Consider the following 22,849-nt stretch of genomic DNA (forward strand, 5'->3'; position numbering starts at 1 on the left):
AAACTTCACGTGAAGGCTTAAGGGACCATTGTATGAATTTACAAGCCATAAAAATGGCATTAGCATGCATAAATATGAAGATGTGCCTAAACCCACCTATCACCCTATCGATCCACGGCTTGCGCATCCCGTCTCTCTAGCCGGCGTAGTGCCCGCCCGCCCGCCCGCTCGTTTCGTCGGTTGGCTTAGGCATACGGAGTTCATTCCCAGTCTAAGATCGGACCGGACCAAGGGCTGTGGCTGCAGGATCGGCAGCATGCAGAGGAGGACCCGGCCGATCAACGCCTTGCACATCCCGCCCTTCTGGCCGACTGAGCGCCAGCACGCTCGTTTCGTGGGTTGACTTAGGCATACGGAGTTCATTCCCAGTCTAAGCATACGGAGTTCATTCCCAGTCTAAGATCAGACTATACTGTGGGATGCGGCAGCACATTCTGGGCTCAGGCATGTGCTGGTGCCACATTTTTGTTCGTCGGGGCACCATCGTCGGAGCATCGTCAGAGAACCTGACCGACGGCATTGGGGTTCCCACCATCGGGGGGATGGGGGGGTGTGTGCGCACATGATGTGCGATGGGTGCTGGTACTTGTCCCTTATATTGGCCCCCTATCCCTCATCAAACCTCGAGAACTCACACCCCCTTAAAGAGCATTTGAGATTTTACAGGTTTGCTGCCAGTAGCCATTAAAGTGTCTGAAATGGGGACACTTTTTTCAAATGGTCACAAAATCTTGTTCACTTCGAGTTACTAGCTGAATTTTTTTGTGCATTCCAACAAAAATACAAGGATCACGTCTACCAAGTTTGGGGCCAAAACTCTTTCCAAAAAAATTTTAAAAAATCCTGCACGCCCGACTGCCCGTTCGTTTTGTCGGTTGGCTTAGGCATACAGAGTTCATTCCCAGTCTAAGATCAGACCGGATCGAGGGTTGCAGCAGCAGGATTGGCATGACACAGAGGGGAACCTGGCCGATCGCTGGCTTGCACATCCCACCCCTTCGGCCGGCTGAGCGCCCGTATGCTCGTTTCATGGGTTGACTTACGCATACGGAGATCATTCCCAGTCTAAGCATACGGAGTTCATTCCCAGTCTAAGATCGGATCGGACCGAGGGTTGCGGGAGCACATGTTGGGCACGGGCATGTGCTGGTGCCATATTTTTCTTCGTCGGGGCACCATCGTCAGAGCATCGTCAGAGAACCTGACCGATGGCATTGGGGTTTCGACGATCGGGGGGGCCGGGGGGCATTTGCCCACATGATGTGGGATGGGTGCTGGTACTTGGCCCTTATATTGGCCCCCTATCCCTCATCAAACCTGAAGAACTCAGAACCCCTTAAATAGCATTTGAGATTTTACAGGTTTGCTGCCAGTAGCCATTAAAGAGTCTGGAATGGGGACACTTTTTTCAAATGGTCACAAAATCTTTTTGACTTCGACTTTTTTGCTGAATTTTTTTGTGCATGCCAAAAAAAATACAAGGATCACGTCTACCAAGTTTGGAGCCAAAACTTCTTACGAAAAAATTTTAAAAAATTTTGAACTGTAAAAAGTTTTGAAAATCGTGAAAAAGAGAAAACGAGTCGTCTTGCCATGAAACTTCAGGTGAAGGCTTAAGGGACCATTGTATGAATTTACAAGCCATAAAAATGTTGGCATGCAAAAATATGAAGATGTGCCTAAACCCAGCTACCACCCTATCGATCCATGGCTTGCGGATCCCGTCTCTCTGGCTGGCCTAGTGCCCACCCGCCTCCTCATTTCGTCTGTTCATTCCTAGTCTAAAATCGGACCAGACCGAGGGTGGCAGCAGCAGGATCGGCAGCACGCAGAGGGGGACCCTATAAATCCCCGGCTTGCGCATCCTACCCCTCTGGCCGACTGGGCGCCCGCACGCTCGTTTCATGGGTTGACTTAGGCATAGAAAGTTCATTCCCAGTCTAAGATCGGACCAGACTGAGGGTTACGGCAGCACATGCTGGGGTCGGACATGTGCTGGTGCCGCATTTCTCTTCGTTGGGGCACCATCGCCGGATCATCACCGGAGAACTTGACCGGCGGCATTCGGGTTCCGGTGATCGAGGGGCCGAGGGGCTGTGCACACATGATGTGCATTGGGTGCTGGTACTTGGCCCTTATATTGGTCCCCTATCCCTCATCAAACCTCGAGAACTCACACCCCCTTAAAGAGCTTTTGAGATTTTACAGGTTTACCGCCAGTAGCCGTTAAAGTGTTTGAAATGGGGACACTTTTTTCAAATGGTCACAAAATCTTGTACACTTCGAGTTTTTAGCTGAATTGTTTTGTGCATGCCAAAAAAAATACAAGGATCACGTCTACCAAGTTTGGGGCCAAAAATCCTTCCGAAAAAATTTTAAAAAATTCCGAACTGTAAAAAGTTTCAAAAATCGTGAAAAATAGAAAACGAGTCTTCTTGCCATGAAACTTCACGTGAAGGCTTAAGGGACCGTTGTATGAATTTACAAGACTTAAAAATGGTGGCATACAGAAATATGAAGATGTGCCTAAACCCAGCTACCACCCTATCAATCCACAGCTTACGCATCCTGTCTCTCTGGCTAGCGTAGTGCCCGCCCCTTTGGTCGGCTGAGCGCCTGCACGCTCGTTTCGTGGGTTGACTTAGGCATACAGAGTTCATTCCCAGTCTAAGCATACGGAGTTCATTCCAGGTCTAAGATCGGACCAGACCGAAGGTTGCGGTAGCACATGCTGGGCTCGGGCATGTGCTGGTCCCGTATTTTTCTTCGTCGGGGCACCATTGCTGGAGCATCACCGGAGAACCTGACCGGCGGCATTGGGCTTTTGGCGATCGGGGGGGCCAGAGGGGGTGTGCGCACATGATGTGCGATGGGTGCTGGTACTTGGCCCTTATATTGGCCCCCTATCCCTCATCAAACCTTGAGAAATCGCACCCCCTTAAAGAGCATTTAAGATTTTTCAGGTTTGCTACCACTAGCCATTAAAGTGTCTGAAATGGGGACACTTTTTTCAAATGGTCCCAAAATCTTGTACACTTCGATTTTTTGGCTGAATTTTTTTGTGCATGCCAAAAAAAATACAAGGATCACGTCTACCAACTTTGGGGCCAAAACTCCTTCCGAAAAAATTTTAAACCCACCTACCACCCTATCGATCCACCGTTTGCGCATCCCGTCTCTCTGGCCGACTTAGTGCCCGCCCGCCCGCCCGCCCGCCAACCTGCTCGTTTCGTCGGTTGGCTTAGGCATAGGAAGTTCATTCCCAGTCTAAGATCGGACCGAACTGAGGGTTGTGGTAGCAGGATCGGCAGCATGCATAGGGGGACCCAGTCGATCCCCAGCTTGCGCATCGCGCCCCTCTGGCCGACTGAGTGCCCGCACGCTCATTTCGTGGGTTGACTTAGGCATACGGAGTTCATTCCAAGTCTAAGCATACGGAGTTCATTCCCAGTCTAGGATCAGATCGAACTGAGGGTTGCGATAGTACATGCTGGGCTCGAGCATGTGCTGGTGCCGTATTTTTCTTCGTCGGGGCACCATCGTCGGAGCATCATCGGGGAACCTGATCGATGGAATTACGATTCCGACAATCGGGGGGGTCGGGGGATGTGCGTACATGATGTGCGATGGGTGCTGGTACTTGGCCCTTATATTGGCCCCCTATCCCTCATCAAACCTCGAGAACTCACACACCCTTAAAGAGCATTTGAGATTTTACAGGTTGGCTGCCAGTAGCCATTAAAGTGTCTGAAATGGGGACACATTTTTCAAATGGTCACAAAATCTTGTACACTTAGAGTTTTTAGCTGAATTTTTTTGTGCATGCCAACAAAAATACAAGGATCATGTCTACCAAGTTTGGGGCTAAAACTCCTTCCTAGGAAATTTTAAAAATCTCGAACCGTGAAAAGTTTTGAAAATCATGAAAAATAGAAAACTAGTCATCCTGCCATAAAACTTCACGTGAAGGGTTAAGGGACCATTGTATGAATTCACAAGATAAAAAAATGCATTGGCAGGCAGAAATATGAAGATGTGCCTAAACTCACCTACCACCCTATCGATCCATGGCTTGTGCATTCTGTCTCTCTGGTCGACGTGGTGCCCGCCCGTCTGCCTGCCCGCTAGTTTCATCGATTGGTTTAGGCATACGGAGTTCATTCCCAGTCTAAGATTAGACCGGACCGATGGTTGCAGTAGCAGGATTGGTAGCACGTAGAGGGGGACCTGGTCGATCTTCGGCTTGGGCATGCCGTCTCTCTGGCTGGCTGAGCGCCCTCACGCTCGTTTTGTGGGTTAACTTAGGCATACGGAGTTCATTCCCAGTCTAAGATCAGACGGGACCGAGGGTTCCGACAGCACATGCTGGGTTCAGGCATGTGCTGATGCCATATTTTTCTTCGTCAGGGCACCATCGTCGAAGCATCAACGGAGAACCTGACCGACGGCATTGGGTTTCCGACGATCGGCATTGGCAGATGATGTGCGATGTGTACTGGTAGTTGGCCCATATATTGGGCCCCTATCCCTCATCAAACCTCGGGAACTCACACCCCCTAAAAGAGCATTTGAGATTTTACAGGTTTGCTGCCAGTAGCCATTAAAGTGTTTGAAATGGGGACACTTTTTTCAAATGGTCACAAAATCTTGTACACTTCGAGTTTTTAGCTGAATTTTTTTGTGCATACCAACAAAAATACAAGGGTCATGTCTACCAAGTTTGGGCCAAAACTCCTTTCAAAAAAATTTTAAAAAATCCTGAACCGTAAAAAGTTTCAAAAATCGTGAAAAATAGAAAACGAGTCGTCTTACCATGAAACTTCACGTGAAGGCTTAAGGGACCATTGTATGAATTTACAAGCCAAAAAAATGGCATTGGCATGCAGAAATAGGAAGATGTGCCTAAACCCACCTACCACCCTATCGATCCACGGCTTGCGCTTCCCGTCTCTCTGGCCAGCGTAGTGCCCACCCGCCCGCCCGCTCGTTTCATCAGTTGACTAAGGCATACAGATTTCATTCCCAGTCTAAGATCGGACCGGACTGAGGGTTACGGCAGCGGGATCGGTAGATCACAGAGTGGGACCCGGCCGATCCCTGGCTTACGCATCCCGCCCCTCTGGCTGGCTGAGTGCCCGCAAGCTCATTTCGTAGGTTGACTTAGGCATACGGAGTTCATTCCCAGACTAAGATCAGACCGGACCGAGGGTTGCAGCAGCACATGCTGGGCTCGGGCATGTACTGGTGCCACATTTTTCTTCACCGGGGCACCATCGTCGGAGCATCACCGGAGAACCTGATCGGCCGCATTGGGGTTCCGACGGTCGGGGGAGCAAGGGGTGTGCGCACATGATGTGAGATGGGTGCTGGTTCTTGGCCCTTATATTGGCCCCCTATCCCTCATCAAACCTCGAGAACTCACACCCCCTTCAAGAGCATTTGAGATTTTACAAGTTTGCTGCCAGTAGTCGTTAAAGTGTCTGAAATGGGGACACTTTTTTCAAATGGTCACAAAATCTTGTACACTTCGAGTTTTTAGCTGAATTTTTTTTTGCAAGCCAAAAAAAATACAAGCATTACGTCTTCCAAGTTTGGGGCCAAAACACCTTCTGAAAAAATTTTAAAAAATCCTGAACCGTAAAAAGTTTTGAAAATCATGAAAAATAGAAAACGAGTCGTCTTGCCATGAAATTTCACCTGAAGGCTTAAGGGACCATTGTATGAATTTAAAAGCCATAAAAATGGCATTGGTATGCAGAAAAATGAAGATGTGCCTAAACCCACCTACCACCCTATCGATCCATGGCTTGTGCATCCCGTCTCTCTGGCCGACGTAGTGCCCGCCCGCCCGCCCGCTAATTTTGTCGGTTGGCTTAGGCATACGGAGTTCATTCCCAATCTAAGATCAGACCAGACCAAGGGTTATAGCAGCAGGATTGGCAGCATGCAGAGTGGGACCCGACTGATCCTCGGCTTAAGCATCCCGCCCCTCTTGCCGGCTTAGCGCTCGTACGCTCGTTTCGTGGGTTGACTAAGGCATGTGGAGTTCATTCCCAGTCTAAGCATACAGAGTTCATTCCAGTCTAAGATCAGACCAGACCGAGCATTGCGACAGCAGATGCTGGGCACGGGTATTTGCTGGTGCCGCATTTTTCTTCCTCGGGGCACCATCGTCGGAGCATTACCGGAGAACCTGACCGGCCGCATTGGGGTTCCGACGATCGGGGGGGTGTGCACACATGATATGCAATGGGTGCTGGTACCTGGTCCTTATGTTGGCCCCCTATCCTTCATCAAACCTCAAGAACTCACAGCCCCTTAAAGAGCATTTGAGATTTTACAGGTTTGCTGCCAATAACCGTTAAAGTGTCTGAAATGGGGACACTTTTTTCAAATGGTCACAAAATCTTGTACACTTCCAGTTTTTTGCTGAATTTTTTTGTGCATGCCATCAAAAATACAAGGATCATGTCTACCAAGTTTGGGACCAAAAATCCTTCCGAAAAAATTTTAAAAAATCCCGAGCCGTAAAAAGTTTCAAAAATCGTGAAAAATAGAAACCGAGTCGTCCTGCCATGAAACTTCACGTGATGGCTTAAGGGACCATTGTATGAATTTACAAGCCATAAAAATGGCATTGGCATGCAGAAATATGAAGATGTGCCCAAACCCCCTACCACCCTATCGATCCAGAACATGCGCATCCATATCTCTGGCCGACGTAGTGCCCGCCCACCCGCCCGCTCATTTCGTCGGTTGGCTTAGGCATACGGAGTTCATTCCTAGTCTAAGATCAGATCGGACTGAGCGATACAGTAGCAGGATCGGCAGCATGTAGAGGAGGACCCGACAGATCCCCGGCTTGCGCATCCCGCCCCTCTGGTCGGCTGAGCGTCCGGACGCTCGTTTTATGGGTTGACTTAGGCATACAGAGTTCATTCCCAGTCTAAGCATACGGAGTTCATTCCCAGTCTAAGATCGGATTGGACCAAGGGTTGCTGCAGCACATGTTGGGCTCGGGCATGTGCTGGTGCCGCATTTTTCTTCGTCGGGGCACCATCACCGGAGCATCGTCGGGGAACCTGACTGGTGGCATTAGGGTTCCGGCGATCGGGGGGGCCGGGAGGGGTGTGCACACATGATGTGTGATGGCTGCTCGTACTGGGCCCTTATATTGGCCCGCTATCCCACATCAAACCTCAAAAACTCACACGCCCTTAAAGAGCATTTGAGATTTTACAGGTTTGCTGCCAGTAGCCATTAAAGTGTCTGAAATGGGGACACTTTTTTCAAATGATCGTAAAATCTTGTACACTTCGAGTTTTTAGCTGAATGTTTTTGTGCATGCCAAAAAAATTACAAGGATCATGTCTACCAAGTTTGGGGACAAAACTCCTTCCAAAAAAATTTAAAAAAATCCTGAACCGCAAAATGTTTCAAAAATCGTGAAAAATAGAAAACGAGTCGTCCTGCCATGAAACTTCACGTGAAGGCTTAATGGACCATTGTATGAATTTACAACCCATAAAAATGGCATTGGCACGCATAAATATGAAGATATGCCTAAACCCACCTACCACCCTATCGATCCACGGCTTGCGCATCCCATCTCTCCGATCGACGTAGTGCCCACCCGTCCACCCGCCCACCCGCCCGCTCATTCCGTCGGTCGGCTTAGGCATAGGGAGTTCATTCCCAGTCTAAGATCAGACTAGATCAAGGGTTGCAGTAGCAGGATCGGTAGAACATAGAGGTGGACCCAGCCAATCCCCGTCTTGAGCATCCTGCCCCTCTGGGCGGCTGAGCGCCCGCACACTCGTTTCATGGGTTGACCTAGGCATACGAAGTTCATTCCCAGTCTAAGCATATGGAGTTCATTCCCAGTCTAAGATCGGACCAGATCAAAGGTTGTAGCAGCAGGATCGGCAGCACGCAGAGGTGAACCCGGCCAATCCCCGGCTTGCGCATCCCGCCCCTCTGGGCTGCTGAGCGCCCGCACGCTCGTTTCGTGGGTTGACTTAGGAATACGGAGTTCATTCCCAGTCTAAGCATACGGAGTTCATTCCCAGTCTAAGATCGAATTGGACAAAGGGTTGCTGCTGCACATGCTGGGCTCAGGCATGTGCTGGTGCCGTATTTTTCTCTGCCGAGGCACCATCGTCGGAGCATCGTCGAAGAACCTGACAGGCGGCATTGGGGTTCCGGCGATCGGGGGGGCCGGTGGGGGTGTGTGCACATGATGTGAAATGGGTGCTGGTTCTTGGCCCTTATATTGGCCCCCTATCCCTCATCAAACCTCGTGAACTCACACCCCCTTAAAGAGCATTTGAGATTTTACAGGTTTGCTGCCAGTAGCCATTAAAGTGTCTAAAATGGGGACACTTTTTTTAAATGGTCACAAAATCTTGCACACTTCGAGTTTTTAGCTGATTTTTTTTGTGCATGCCAAGAAAAATAAAAGGATCACATCTACCAAGTTTGGGCCCAAAACTCCTTTTGAAAAAATTTTAAAAATCCCAAACCGCAAAAAGTTTTGAAAATCCTAAAAAATAGAAAACGAGTCGTCTTGCAATGAAACTTCACGTGAAGGCTTAAGGGACCATTGTATGAATTTACAAGCCATAAAAATGGAGTTGGCATGCAAAAATATGAAGATGTGCCTAAACCCACCTACCACCCTATCGATCCACGGCTTGCGCATCCCGTCTCTCTGGCCGGCATAGTGCCCGCCCGCCCGCCCGCTCGCTTGTTCCGTCGGTTGGCTTAGGCATACGGAGTTCATTCCCAGTCTAAGATCAGACCAGACTGAGGGTTGCAGCAGCAGGATGGACAGCATGGAAAGGGGGACCCGATCGATCCCCGGCTTGCGTATCTCACCCCTCTGGCCGGCTGAGCCCCCGTACGCTCGTTTCGTGGGTTGACTTAGGCATACGGAGTTCATTCCTAGTCTAAGCATACAGAGTTCATTCCCAGTCTAATATCAGATCAGACCAAGGGTTGCTGCAACACAGGCTGGGCTCGGGCAAGTGCTGGTACCACATTTTTCTCCACCGAGGCACCATCGCTGGAGAACCTGACCGACGGCATTAGGGTTCCGGCGATCGGGGGGGTCGGGGGGTGTGCACACATGATGTCCGATGGGTGCTGGTTCTTGGCCCTTATATTGGCCCCCTATCCCTCAACAAACCTCGCAAACTCACACCCCCTTACAGAGCATTTGAGATTTTATAGGTTTGCTGCCAGTAGCCATTAAAGTGTCTGAAATGGGGACACTTTTTTCGAATGGTCACAAAATCTTGTACACTTCAAGTTTTTAGCTGATTTGTTTTGTGCATGCCTAGAAAAATACAAGGATCACATCTACCATGGTTTGGCCCAAAACTCCTTTTGAAAAAATTTTAAAAAATCCTGAACCGCAAAAATTTTAAAAATCCTGAAAAATACAAAACGAGTTGTCTTGCCATGAAACTTCATGCGAAAGCTTAAGGGAACATTGTATGAATTTACAAGCCATAAAAATGGCATTGGCATGCAGAAATATGAAGATGTGCCTAAACCCACCTGCCGCCCTATCGATCCACGGCTTGCGCATCCCGTCTCTCTGGCCGACGTAGTGCCCGCCCGTCCGCCTGCTCATTTCGTCGGTTGGCTTAGGCATACGGAGTTCATTCCCATTCTAAGATCAGACCGAACTAAGGGTTATGGCAGCAGGATCGGCAGCACGCAGAGGGGGACCCGACCGATCCTCGGCTTGCGCATCCCGCCCCTCTGGCCGGCTGAGCGCCCGCACGCTCGTTTCTTGGGTTGACTTAGGCATACCGAGTTCATTCCCAGTCTAAGCATACGGAGTTCATTCCTAGTCTAAGATCAGACCGAAGCGAGGGTTGCGGAAGCACATGCTGGGCTCGGGCATGTGCTGGTGCCACATTTTTCTTCGTCGGGGCACCATCGTCGGAGCATCACTGGAGAACCTGATCGGCGGCATTGGGGTTCCGACGATCGGGGGGGCCAGGGGGGGTGTGTGCCCATGATGTGCAATGGGTGCTAGTACTTGGCCCTTATATTTGGCCCCTATCCCTCATCAAACCTCGAGAACTCACACCCCCTTAAAGAGCATTTGAGATTTTACAGCTTTGCTGCCAGTAGCCATTGAAGGGTCTGAAATGGGGACATTTTTTTCAAGTGGTCACAAAATCCTGTACACTTCGAGTTTTTAGTTGAATTTTTTTGTGCATGCCAAAAAAAATGCAAGGATCACGTCTACCAAGTTTGGGGCCAAAACTCTTTCCGAAAAAATTTTAAAAAAACTCGAATCGCAAAAATTTTGAAAATCGTGAAAAATAGAAAATGAGTCATCTTGCATTGAAACTTCACGTGAAGGCTTAAGGGATTATTGTATGAATTTACAAGCCATAAAAAGGGCACTGCCATGTAGAAATATGAAGATGTCCGTAAACCCACCTACCACCCTATCGATCCACGGCTTGCGCATCCGGTCTCTCTGGCCGGCGTAGTGCCCGCCCGCCCGCCCACTCATTTCATCGGTTGGCTTAGGCATACGGAGTTCATTCCTAGTCTAAGATCGGATCGGACCGAGGGTTGCGGTAGCAAGATCGGCAGCATGTAAAGGGGGACCCGACCAATCCCTGGCTTGTGCATCCCGCCCCTCTGGCCGGCTGAGTGCCCGTACGCTCGTTTCTTGGGTTGACTTAGGCATACGGAGTTCATTCCCAGTCTAAGCATACGGAGTTCATTCCCAGTCTAAGCATACGGAGTTCATTCCCAGTCTAAGATCAGACCAAACCGACGGTTGCGGCAGCACATGCTGGGCTCGGGCATGTGCTGGTGCAGCATTTTTCTTCACCGGGGCACCATCATCAGAGCATCGTCGGAGAACCTGACCGACGGCAGTAGGGTTCCGGCGATCCGGGGGGCCGGGGGGGTGTGCGCACATGATGTGCGATGGGTGCTGGTACTTGGCCATTATATTGGCCCCCTATCCCTCATTAAACCTTGAGAACTCACACCCCCTTAAAGAGCATTTGAGATTTTACAGGTTTGCTGCCAGTAGCAATTAAAGTGTCTAAAATAAGGACACTTTTTTCAAATGGTCACAAAATCTTATACACTTTCAGTTTTTAGCTGAATTTTTTTGTGCATGCCAACAAAAATACAAGGATCATGTCTACCAAGTTTGGGGCCAAAACTCCTTCCGAAAAAATTTAAAAAAAACCCGAACCACAAAAATTTTGCAAATCATGAAAAATAGAAAATGAGTCATCTTGCATTGAAACTTCACGTGAAGGCTTAAGGGACCATTGTATGAATTTACAAGCCATAAAAATGGCACTTGCACATAGAAATATGAAGATGTGCCTAAACCCACCTACCACCCTATCGATTCAAGGCTTGCGCATCCCGTCTCTCTGGCCGACGTAGTGCCCACTCGTTTCGTCGGTTGGCTTAGGAATATGGCATTCATTCCTAGTCCAAGATCACACCGAACCAAGGGTTGCAGCAGCAAGATCGGCAGCACGCAGAGGGGGACCCGACCGATCCCCGGGTTACGCGTCTCGGCCCTCTGGCCGGCTGAGCGCCCGTACGCTCATTTCGTGGGTTGACTTAGGCATACGGTGTTCATTCCCAGTCTAAGATCGGACCGGACCGAGGTTTACAGTAGCACATGCTGGTCTCGGGCATGTGCTGGTGCCACATTTTTCTTCATCGGGGCACCATCGTCGGAGAACCTGACCGACGGCATTGGGGTTCCGACGATCGTGGGGGCCAGGAGGGTGCGCACATGATGTGCGATGGGTGCTGGTACTTGTCCCTTATATTGGCCCCCTATCCCTCATCAAACCTCGAGAACTCACACCCCCATAAAGAGCATTTGAGATTTTATAGGTTTGCTGCCAGTAGCCATTAAAGTGTCTGAAATGGGCACACTTTTTTCGAATGGTCACAAAATCTTGTACACTTCGAGTTTTTAGTTAAATTTTTTTGTGCATGCCAACAAAAATACAAGGATCACGTCTACCAAGTTTGGAATCAAAACTCCTTCCGAAAAAATTTTAAAAAATCCAGAAACACAAAAAGTTTCAAAAATCGTGAAAAATAGAAAACGAGTCATCTTGCAACGAAACTTCACGTGAAGGCTTAAGGGACCATTGTATGAACTTACAAGCCATAAAAATGGCATTGGCATGCAGAAATATGAGGATGTGCCTAAACCCACCTACCACCCTATCGATCCACGACTTGCGCATCCCGTCTCTCTGGCCGGCATAGTACCCGCCTGCCCGCCCGCTCGTTTCATCGGTTGGCTTAGCCATACGGAGTTAATTCCCAGTCTAAGACCAAACCAGACCGAGGGTTGCGGCAATAAGATTGGCAGCAGGCAGAGGGGGACTCGGGCGATCCCCGGCTTGCGTATCCCGCCCCTCTGGCCGGCTGAGCGCCCGCATGCTCGTTCCGTGGGTTGACTTAGGCATACGGAGTTCATTTCGAGTCTAAGCATACAGAGTTCATTCCCATTCTAAAATCGGACCGAATCGAAGGTTACGGCAGCACATGCTAGGCTCGGGCATGTGCTGGTGTCGCATTTTTCATCGCTGGGGCACCATCGCCGGAGCAACACCGGAGAACATGACCGACGGCATTGGGGTTCCAGCGATCGGGGGGGCCGGGGGGGTGTGTGCACATGATGTGTGATGGGTGTTGGTACTTGCCCTTATATTGGCCCCATATCCCTCATCAAACCTCGAGAACTCACACCCCCTTAAAGTGCATTTGAGATTGTATAGGTTTGCTGCCAGTAGCCACTAAAGTGTCTGAAATGGGGACACTTTTTTCAAATTGTCACAAAATCTTGTACAGTTTGAGTTTTTAGCTGATTTTTTTATGCATGCCAACAAAAATACAAGGATCACATCTACCAAGTTTGGGGTGAAAACTCCTTCTGAAAAAATTTTAAAAAATCTCGAGCTGTAAAAAGTTTCAAAAATCGTGAAAAATAGAAAACGAGTCGTCTTGCTATGAACCTTCACGTGAAGGCTTAAGGGACCATTGTATGAATTTACAAGCCATAAAAATGGCATTGGCATGTAGAAATATGAAGATGTGCCTAAACCCACCGACCACCCTATCGATCCACGGCTTGCGCATCCCGTCTCTCTGGCCGGCGTAGCGCCCGCCCGCTCGCTCGTTTCGTCGGTTGGCTTAGGCGTACGGAGTTCATTCCTAGTCTAAGATCAGACCAGGCCAGCAGCAGGATAGGCAGCACGTAGAGGGGGGCCCGGTGGATCCCCGGCTTGCGCATCCCGCCCCTCTGGCCGGCTGAGCGCCTGCACGCTCATTTCTTGGGTTGACTTAGGCATACAGAGTTCATTCCCAGTCTAAGATCGGACCGGACCGAGGGTTGCGGCAGCACATGCTGGGCTTGGGCATGTGTTGGTGCCACTTTTTTCTTCATCGGGGCACCATTGACGGAGCATCCCCGGAGAACCTGACCGACGGGATTAGGGTTCCGGCGATCGGGGGGCGGGGGGTGTGCGCACATGATGTGCGATGGGTGCTGGTACTTGGCCCTTATATTGGCCCCCTATCCCTCATCAAACCTCGAGAACTCACACCCCCTTAAAGAGCATTTGAGATTTTACAGGTTTGCTGCAGGTAGCCATTAAAGTGTCTGAAATGGGGACACTTTTTTAAAATGGTCACAAAATCTTGTACACTTCAAGTTTTTAGCTGAAATTTTTTGTGCATGCCAACAAAAATACAAGGATCACGTCTACCAAAATTGGGGCCAAATCTCCTTTCAAAAAAACTTTAAAAAATCCCGAAATGCAAAAAGTTTCACAAATCATGAAAAATAGAAAACAAGTCGTGTTGCCATGAAACTTCACGTGAAGGCTTAAAGGACCATTGTATGAATTTACAAGCCATAAAATTGGCATTGGCATGCAAAAATATGAAGATGTGCCTAAACCCACCTACCACCCTGTCGGTCCATGGCTTGGACATCCCGTCTCTCTGGTAGGCGTAGTGCCCGCCCGCCCGTTCGCCCGTTCGTTTCGTCGATTAGCTTAGGCATACAGAGTTAATTCCTAGTCTAAGATTGGACCGGACTGAGGGTTATGGCAACAGGATCGGCAGAACGCAGAGGGGGACCCGATCGATCCCCGACTTGCGCATCTCGCCCCTCTGGCCGACTGAGTACCCGTACGCTCGTTTCGTAGGTTGACTAGGCATACGGAGTTCATTCCCAGTCTAAGCATATGGAGTTCATTACCAGTCTAAGATTGGACCGGACAGAGGGTTGCAGCAGCACATGCTAGGCTCAGACATGTGCTAGAGCCATATTTTTCTTCGTCGGGGCACCAACGCCAGAGCATCGCCGGAGAACCTGACCGACAGCATTGGGGTTCCGCGAACGGGGGGGGCCAGGGGGGTGCGCACATGATGTGAAATGGTTGCTGGTACTTTGCACTTATATTGGCCACCTATCCCTCATCAAACCTTGAGAACTCACACCCCCTTAAAGAGCATTTGAGATTTTATAGGTTTGCTACCAGTAGACATTAAAGTGTCTGAAATGGGGACACCGTTTTCAAATGGTCACAAAATCTTGTACACTTCGAGTTTTTTGTTGAATTGTTTTGTGCATGGCAACAAAAATACAAGGATCATGTCTACCAAGTTTAGGGCCAAAACTCCTTTCGAAAAAATTTTAAAAAATCTCGAACCGTAAAAAGTTTCAAAAATCATGAAAAACAGAAAACGAGTCGTCTTGCCATGAAACTTCACGTGAAGGCTTAAGGGACCGTTGTATGAATTTACAAGCCATAAAAATGGCATTCACAGGCAGAAATATGAAGATGTGCCTAAACCCACCTACCACCTTATCGATCCACGGCTTGCGCATCCCGTCTCTCTGGCCGACGTAGTGCCCGCCCGCCCAATCATTTCGTCGGTTGGCTTAGGCATACGGAGTTCATTCCCAGTCTAAGATAAGATCAGACCAAGGGTTGCGGTAGCAGGATCGACAGCACATAGAGGGGGACCCGACTGATCCCCGACTTACGCATCCCGCCCCTCTGGTCAGTTGAGCGCCTGTACGCTCGTTTCGTGGGTTGACTTAGGCTTACAGACTTCATTCCCAGTCTAAGCGTATGAAGTTCATTCCCAGTCTAAGATTGAACTAGACCGAGGGTTACGGCAGCACATGCTACGCTCGGGCATGAGCTAGTGCCGGATTTTTCTTCGCCGGGGCACCATCACAGCAGAACCTGACCGACGGCATTGGGGTTCCGACGATCGGGGGTTGTGCACACATGATGTGCGATGGGTGCTGGTACTTGGCCCTTATATTGGCCCCCTATCCCTCTTCAAACCTCAAAAACTCACACCCCCTTATAGAGCTTTTGAGATTTTACAGGTTTGCTGCCAGTAGCCATTAAAGTGTCTAAAATGGGGACACTTTTTTCCAATTGTCACAAAATCTTGTACACTTCGAGTTTTTAGCTGAATTTTTTTGGTCATGCCAACAAAAATACAAGGATCACGTCTACCAAGTTTGGGACCAAAACTCCTTCCAAAAAAATTTTAAAAAATCCCGAACCATAAAAAGTTTCAAAAATTGTGAAAAATAGAAAACGAGTCGTCTTGCCATGAAACTTCACATGAAGGCTTAAGGGACCATTGTATGAATTTACAAGCCATAAAAATCGTATTGGCACGCAGAAATATGAAGATGTGCCTAAATCCACCTACCACTCTATCGATCCAGGCTTGTGCATGCCGTCTCTCTAGCCGACGTAGTGCCCACCCGCCCGTTCGCCCGCCTGCTCGTCTCATCTATTGGCTTAGGCATACGAAGTTCATTCCCAGTCTAAGATGGGATTGGACCGAAGGTTGTGGAAGCAGAATCAACAACACGCAGAGGGGGACCCGGTCGATCCCCGGCTTGTGCATCCCGCCCCTCTGGCTGGCTGAATGCCCGCACGCTCGTTTCGTGGGTTGACTTAGGCATACGCAGTTCATTCCCAGTCTAAGCATATGGAGTTCATTCCCAGTCTAAGATAGGACCAGACCGAGGGTTACGGCAGCACATGCTGGGCTCGAGCATGTGCTGGTGCCGTATTTTTCTTCGTTGGGGCACCATCACCGGAGCATCGTTGGAGAACCTGACCGACGGCACTGGAGTTCTGGCAATCGGGGGAGCGGGGGGGTACGCACATGATGTGCAATGGGTGCTGGTACTTGGCCCTTATATTGGCCTCCTATCCCTCATCAAATCTCGAGAACTCACACCCCCTTAAAGAGCATTTGAGATTTTACAGGTTTGCTGCCAGTGGCCATTAAAGTGTTTGGAATGGGGACACCTTTTTCAAATTGTCACAAAATGTTGTACACTTCAAGTTTTTAGCTGAATTTTTTTTTGCGAGCCAAAAAAATACAAGGATCACGTCTACCAAGTTTGGGGCTAAAACATCTTCCAAAAAAATTTTAAAAAATCCCGAACCGTAAAAAGTTTTGAAAATCATGAAAAAAAGAAAACGAGTCGTCTTGCCATGAAAGATCACGTGAAGGCTTAAAAGACCATTGTATGAATTTACAAGCCATAAAAATGGCATTGGAATGCAGTAATATGAAGATGTGCCTAAACCCTCCTACCACCCTATCAATCCATGGCTTGCGCATCCCGTCTCCCTGGTCGACGTAGTGCCCGCCCGCCCGTCCGCTCACTCTTTTTGTCAGTTGGCTTAGGCATACAGAGTTCATTCCCAGTCTAAGATCAGACCGGACCGAGGGTTGTGGCAGCACATGGTGGGCTCGGGCATGTGCTGGTGCCGCATTTTTCTTCATCAGGGCACCATCAGCGGAGCATCGCCGGAGAACCTGACCGACGGCATTGGGGTTTCGGCGATCTGGGGGTGGGGGGGTGTGCGCACATGATGTGCAATGGGTGCTGGTACTTGGCCCTTATATTGGCCCCCTATCCCTCATGAAACCTCGAGAACTCACACCCCCTTAAAGAGCATTTGAGATTTTACAGGTTTGCTGCCAGTAGCCTTTAAAGTGTCTGAAATGGGGACACTTTTTTCAAATGGTCACAAAATCTTGTACACTTCGAGTTTTTAGCTGAATTTTTTTGTGCATGCCAACAAAAATACAAGGATCATGGCTTCCAAGTTTGGGGCCAAAAATCCTTCCAAAAAAATTTAAAAAAATCCCGAACCATAAAAAGTTTTAAAAATCGTGAAAAATAGAAAACGAGTCGTCTTGCCATGAAACTTTACATGAAGGCTTAAGGGACCATTGTATGAATTTCCAAGCCATAAAAATGACATTGGCACTCAAAAATATGAAGATGTGCCTAAACCCACCTACCACCCTATCAATCCAGGCTTGTGCATGCCGTCTCTCTAGCCGGCGTAGTGCCCACCCGCCCGTCTGCCCGCCCGCTTGTTTAATCGGTTGGCTTAGGCATACGGAGTTCATTCCCAGTCTAAGATGGGATCAGACCGAGGGTTGTGGCAGCAGGATTGACAGCACGCAGAGGGGGACCCGGTCAGTCCCCGACTTGCGCATCCCGCCCCTCTGGCCGGTTGAATGCCCGCACGCTCGTTTCGTGCGTTGACCTAGGCATACGGAGTTCATTCCCAGTCTAAGATCGGATCGGACCGAGGGTTGCGGCAGCACATGCTGGGCTCGGGCATGTGCTGGTGCCGCATTTTTCTTCGCCGGGGCACCATCGCCGGAGCATCATCGGAGAACCCGACCCACGGCATTGGAGTTCCGATGATCGGGGGGCGGGGGGGTGTGCGCACATGATGTGTAATGGGCGCTGGTACTTGGCCCTTATATTGGCCCCCTATCCCTCATCAAACCTCGAGAACTCACACCCTTAAACAGCATTTGAGATTTTACAGGTTTGCTGCCAGTGGCCATTAAAGTGTCTAGAATGGGGACACCTTTTTCAAATTGTCACAAAATCTTGTACACTTCGAGTTTTTAGTTGAATTTTTTTTTGGACGCCAACAAAAATACAAGGATCACATCTACCAAGTTTGGGGCCAAAACACCTTCCAAAAAAATTTTAAAAAATCCCGAACCGAAAAAAGTTTTGAAAATCATGAAAAATAGAAAACAAGTCGTCTTGCCATGAAACATCATGTGAAGGCTTAAAGGACCATTGTATGAATTTACAAGCCATAAAAATGGCATTGGCATGCAGTAATATGAAGATGTGCCTAAACCCTCCTACCACCCCATCGATCCACGGCTTGCGCATCCCGTCTCTCTGGTCGGCGTAGTGCCCGCCCGCCCGCCCGCCCGCTCTTTTCGTCGGTTGGCTTAGGCATACGGAGTTCATTCCTAGTCTAAGATTGGACCAGACCGAGGGTTGTAGCAGCACATGCTGGGCTCGGGCATGTGCTGGTGCCGTATTTTTCTTCGTCAGGGCACCATCGCCGGAGCATCACCGGAGAACCTGACCGACGGCATTAGGGTTTCGACGATCGGGGGGGCCGGGGGATTGTGCGCACATGATGTGCAATAGGTGCTGGTACTTGGCCCTTATATTGGCCCCCCATCTCTCATCAAACCTTGAGAACTCACACCCCATTAAAGAGCATTTGAGATTTTACAGGTTTGCTGCCAGTGGCCATTAAAGTGTCTGGAATGGGGACACCTTTCTCAAATTGTCACAAAATCTTGAACACTTCGAGTTTTTAGCTGGATTTTTTTTTGCATGCCAACAAAAATACAAGGATCACGTCTACCAAGTTTGGGGCCAAAACACCTTCCAAAAAAATTAAAAAAATCCCAAACCGAAAAAAGTTTTGAAAATCATGAAAAATAGAAAACGAGTCGTCTTGCCATGAAACATCCCGTGAAGGCTTAAAGCACCATTGTATGAATTTGCAAGCCATAAAAATGGCATTGGCATGCAGTAATATGAAGATGTGCCAAACCCTCCTACCACCCCATCGATCCACGGCTTGTGCATCCCATCTCTTTGGTCGGCGTAGTGCCCGCCCACCCGTCCGCCCCCTCTTTTTGTCGGTTGGCTTAGGCAAACGGAGTTCATTCCCAGTCTAAGATTGGACCAGACCGAGGGTTGTGGCAGCACATGCTGGGCTCAGGCATGTGCTGGTGCTGCATTTTTCTTCGTCGGGGCACCATCGCCAGAGCATCGCCGAAGAACCTGACCGACGGCGTTGGGGTTTCGACGATCGTGGGGGCCGAGGGGGTGTGCGCACATGATGTGCAATGGGTGCTCGTACTTGGCCCTTATATTGGCCCCCTATCCCTCATCAAACCTCGAGAACTCACACCCCCTTAAAGAGCATTTGAGATTTTACAGGTTTGCTGCCAGTAGCCTTCAAAGTGTCTGAAATGGGGACACTTTTTTCAAATGGTCACAAAATCTTGTACACTTCGAGTTTTTAGCTGAATTTTTTGTGCATGCCAAAAAAAATACAAGGATCACGTCTACCAAGTTTGGGCCAAAATGCCTTCCGAAAAAATTTTAAAAAATCCCAAACCGCAAAAAGTTTCAAAAGTTATGAAAAATAGAAAATGAGTCGTCTTGCCATGAAACTTCATGTGAAGGCTTAGGGGACATTGTATGAATTTACAAGCCACAAAAATGGCATTTGCAAATAGAAATATGAAGATGTGCCTAAACCCACCTACCACCCTATCGATCCACGGCTTGCGCATCCCGTCTCTCTGGCCGGCGTAGTGCCCGCCCCCTACCCTCCCGCTTGTTTCGTTGGTCGGTTTAGGTATACGGAGTTCATTCCCAGTCTAAGATCAAACCAGACCGAGAGTTTTGGCAACAGGATCTGCAGTAGGCAGAGGGGGATCCGGCCGATCCCCGGATTACGCATCCCGCCCCTCTGGCCAGCTGAGCGCCCGCACACTCGTTTCGTGGGTTGACTTAGGCATACGGAGTTCATTCTCAGTCTAAGCATATGGAGTTCATTCCCAGTCTAATATCGGACCAGATCTAGGGCTACGGCAGCACATGCTAGGCTCAGGCATTTGCTGGTGTCACATTTTTCTTCATCGGGTCACCATCGTCGGAGCATCACCGGAGAACCTGATCGACGACATTGGGGTTCCAACGATCGGGGGTCTGGGAGGGGTGTGCGCACATGATGTGCGATGGGTGCAGGTGCCTGGCCCTTATATTGGCCCCCTATTCCTAATCAAACCTCGAGAACTCACACCCCCTTAAAGAGCATTTGAGATTTTACAGGTTTGCTGCCAGTAGCCTTTAAAGTGTCTGAAATGGGGACACTTTTTTCAAATGGTCACAAAATCTTGTACACTTCGAGTTTTTAGCTGAATTTTTTGTGCATGCCAAAAAAAATACAAGGATCACGTCTACCAAGTTTCGGCCAAAATGCCTTCCGAAAAAATTTTAAAAAATCTCGAACCGCAAAAAGTTTCAAAAGTTGTGAAAAATAGAAAATGAGTCGTCTCGCCATGAAACTTCATGTGAAGGCTTAGGGGACCATTGTATGAATTTACAAGCCACAAAAATGGCATTTGCAAATAGAAATATGAAGATGTGCCTAAACCCACCTACCACCCTATCGATCCACGGCTTGCGTATCCCGTCTCTCTGGCTGACGAAGTTCCCGTCGGCCCGCCCGCCTGCTCGTTTTGTCGGTTGGCTTAGGCATATGGAGTTCATTCCAATCTAAGATCAGACTGGACCGAGGGTTGTGACAGTAGGATCGACAGCACGCAGAGGGGTACCCGGCTGATCCCTGGCTTGTGTATCCCGCCCCTCTAGCTGGCTGAGCGCCCATATGCTCATTTCGTGGGTTGACTTAGGCATACGGAGTTCATTCCTAGTCTAAGCATACGAAGTTCATTCCCAGTCTAAGATCAAACCAGACCGAGGGTTGCAACAGCACATGCTGGGCTCAGGCATGTGCTGGTGCCATCTTTTTCTTCGTCAGGGCACCATCGCCAGAGAACCTGACCGGCGGCATTAGGGTTCCAGCGATCGGGGGGTTGGGGGGTGTGCACACATGATGTGCGATGGGTGCTGGTACTTGGCCCCTATATTGGCCCCCTATCCCTCATCAAACCTCAAGAACTCACACCCCATTAAAGAGCATTTGAGATTTTCAGGTTTGCTGCCAGTAGCCATTAAAGTGTCTGAAATGGGGACACTTTTTTCAAATGGTCACAAAATCTTGTACACTTCGTGTTTTTAGCTAATGTTTTTTATGCATGCCAACAAAAATACAAGGATCACATCTACCAAGTTTGGGACCAAAACTCCTTCCAACAAAATTTTAAAAAATCCCAAACCTTAAAAATTTTTGAAAATCCTAAAAAATAGAAAATGAGTCGTCTTGCCATGAAACTTCACGTGAAGGCTTAAGGGACCATAGTATGAATTTACAAGCCATAAAAATGGCATTGGCACACAGAAATATGAAGATGTGCCTAAACCCACCTACCACACTATCGATCCAGGGCTTGCGCGTCCCGTCTCTCTGGCCGACGTAGTGCTCACCCGCCCGCTCGTTTCGTCGGTTTATCTTAGGCATACGGAGTTCATTCCCAGTCTAAGATCGGACCAGACTGAGGGTTGTGGCAGCAGGATCGGTAGCACATAGAGGGGGACCCAGTCGATCCTCGGCTTGCGCATCTCGCCCCTCTGGCCGGCGGAGCGGCCGCACGCTCGTTTTGTGGGTTGACTTAGGATACGGATTTCATTCCCAATCTAAGCATACAGAGTTCATTCCTAGTCTAAGGTCGGATCGAACAGAGGGTTTCGACAGTACATGCTGGGCTCGGGCATGTGCTGGTGCCGCATTTTTCTTCCTCGGGGCACCATGACCGGAGCATCGTCGGAAAACCTGACCGACGGCATTGGGGTTCCGACGATCGGGGGGGTCGGGGGGTGTGCGCACATGATGTGCGATGGGTGCCGGCACTTGGCCCTTATATTGGCCCCCTATCCCTCATCAAACCTTGAGAACTCACACCCCCTTAAGGAGCATTTAAAATTTTACATGTTTGCTGCCGGTAGCCATTAAAGTGTCTGAAATGGGGACACTTTTTTCAAATGGTGACAAAATCTCGTACACTTCGATTTTTTAGCTGAATTTTTTTTTGCATGCCAACAAAAATACAAGGATCACGTCTACCAAGTTTGGGGCAAAAAATCATTCCAAAAAATTTTTTAAAAATCCCGAACTGTAAAAAGTTTTCAAAATCTTGAAAAATAGAAAACGAGTCGTCTTGCCATGAAACTTCACGTGAAGGCTTAAGGGACCATTGTATGAATTTACAAGCCATAAAAATGGCATTGGCATGTAGAAATATGAAGATGTGCCTAAACCCACCTACCACCCTATCGATCCACGGCATGCGCATCCCGTCTCTCTAGCCGGTGTAGTGCTCGCCCGCCCACCCGCCCGCTCGTTTCGTCGGTTGGCTTAGGCATACGGAGTTCATTCCTAATCTAAGATCAGACCAGATTGAGGGTTGCTGTAGCAGAATCAGCAGCATGTAGAAGGGGACCCGGCCAATTTTCGGCTTGCGCATCCCACCCCTCTGGCTGGCTGAACGCCCGCGCGCTCGTTTTGTGGGTTGACTTAGGCATACAGAGTTCATTCCCATTCTAAGCATACGGAGTACCTTCCCAGTCTAAGATCGGACCGGATCGAGGGTTACGGTAGCATATGCTATCCCGGGCATGTCCTGGTACGACATTTTTCTTTGTCGGGGCACCATCGTCGGAGCATCGTCGGAGAACCTGACCGGCGGCATTGGGGTTCCAGCGATCGGGGGGGCCAGGGGGTGTGCGCAC

This window comes from Durio zibethinus, chromosome 2 (genome assembly GCF_047325235.1).
Source record: "Durio zibethinus cultivar Kanyao isolate XHJ-2024 chromosome 2, ASM4732523v1, whole genome shotgun sequence".
Classification (NCBI taxonomy): domain Eukaryota; kingdom Viridiplantae; phylum Streptophyta; class Magnoliopsida; order Malvales; family Malvaceae; genus Durio; species Durio zibethinus.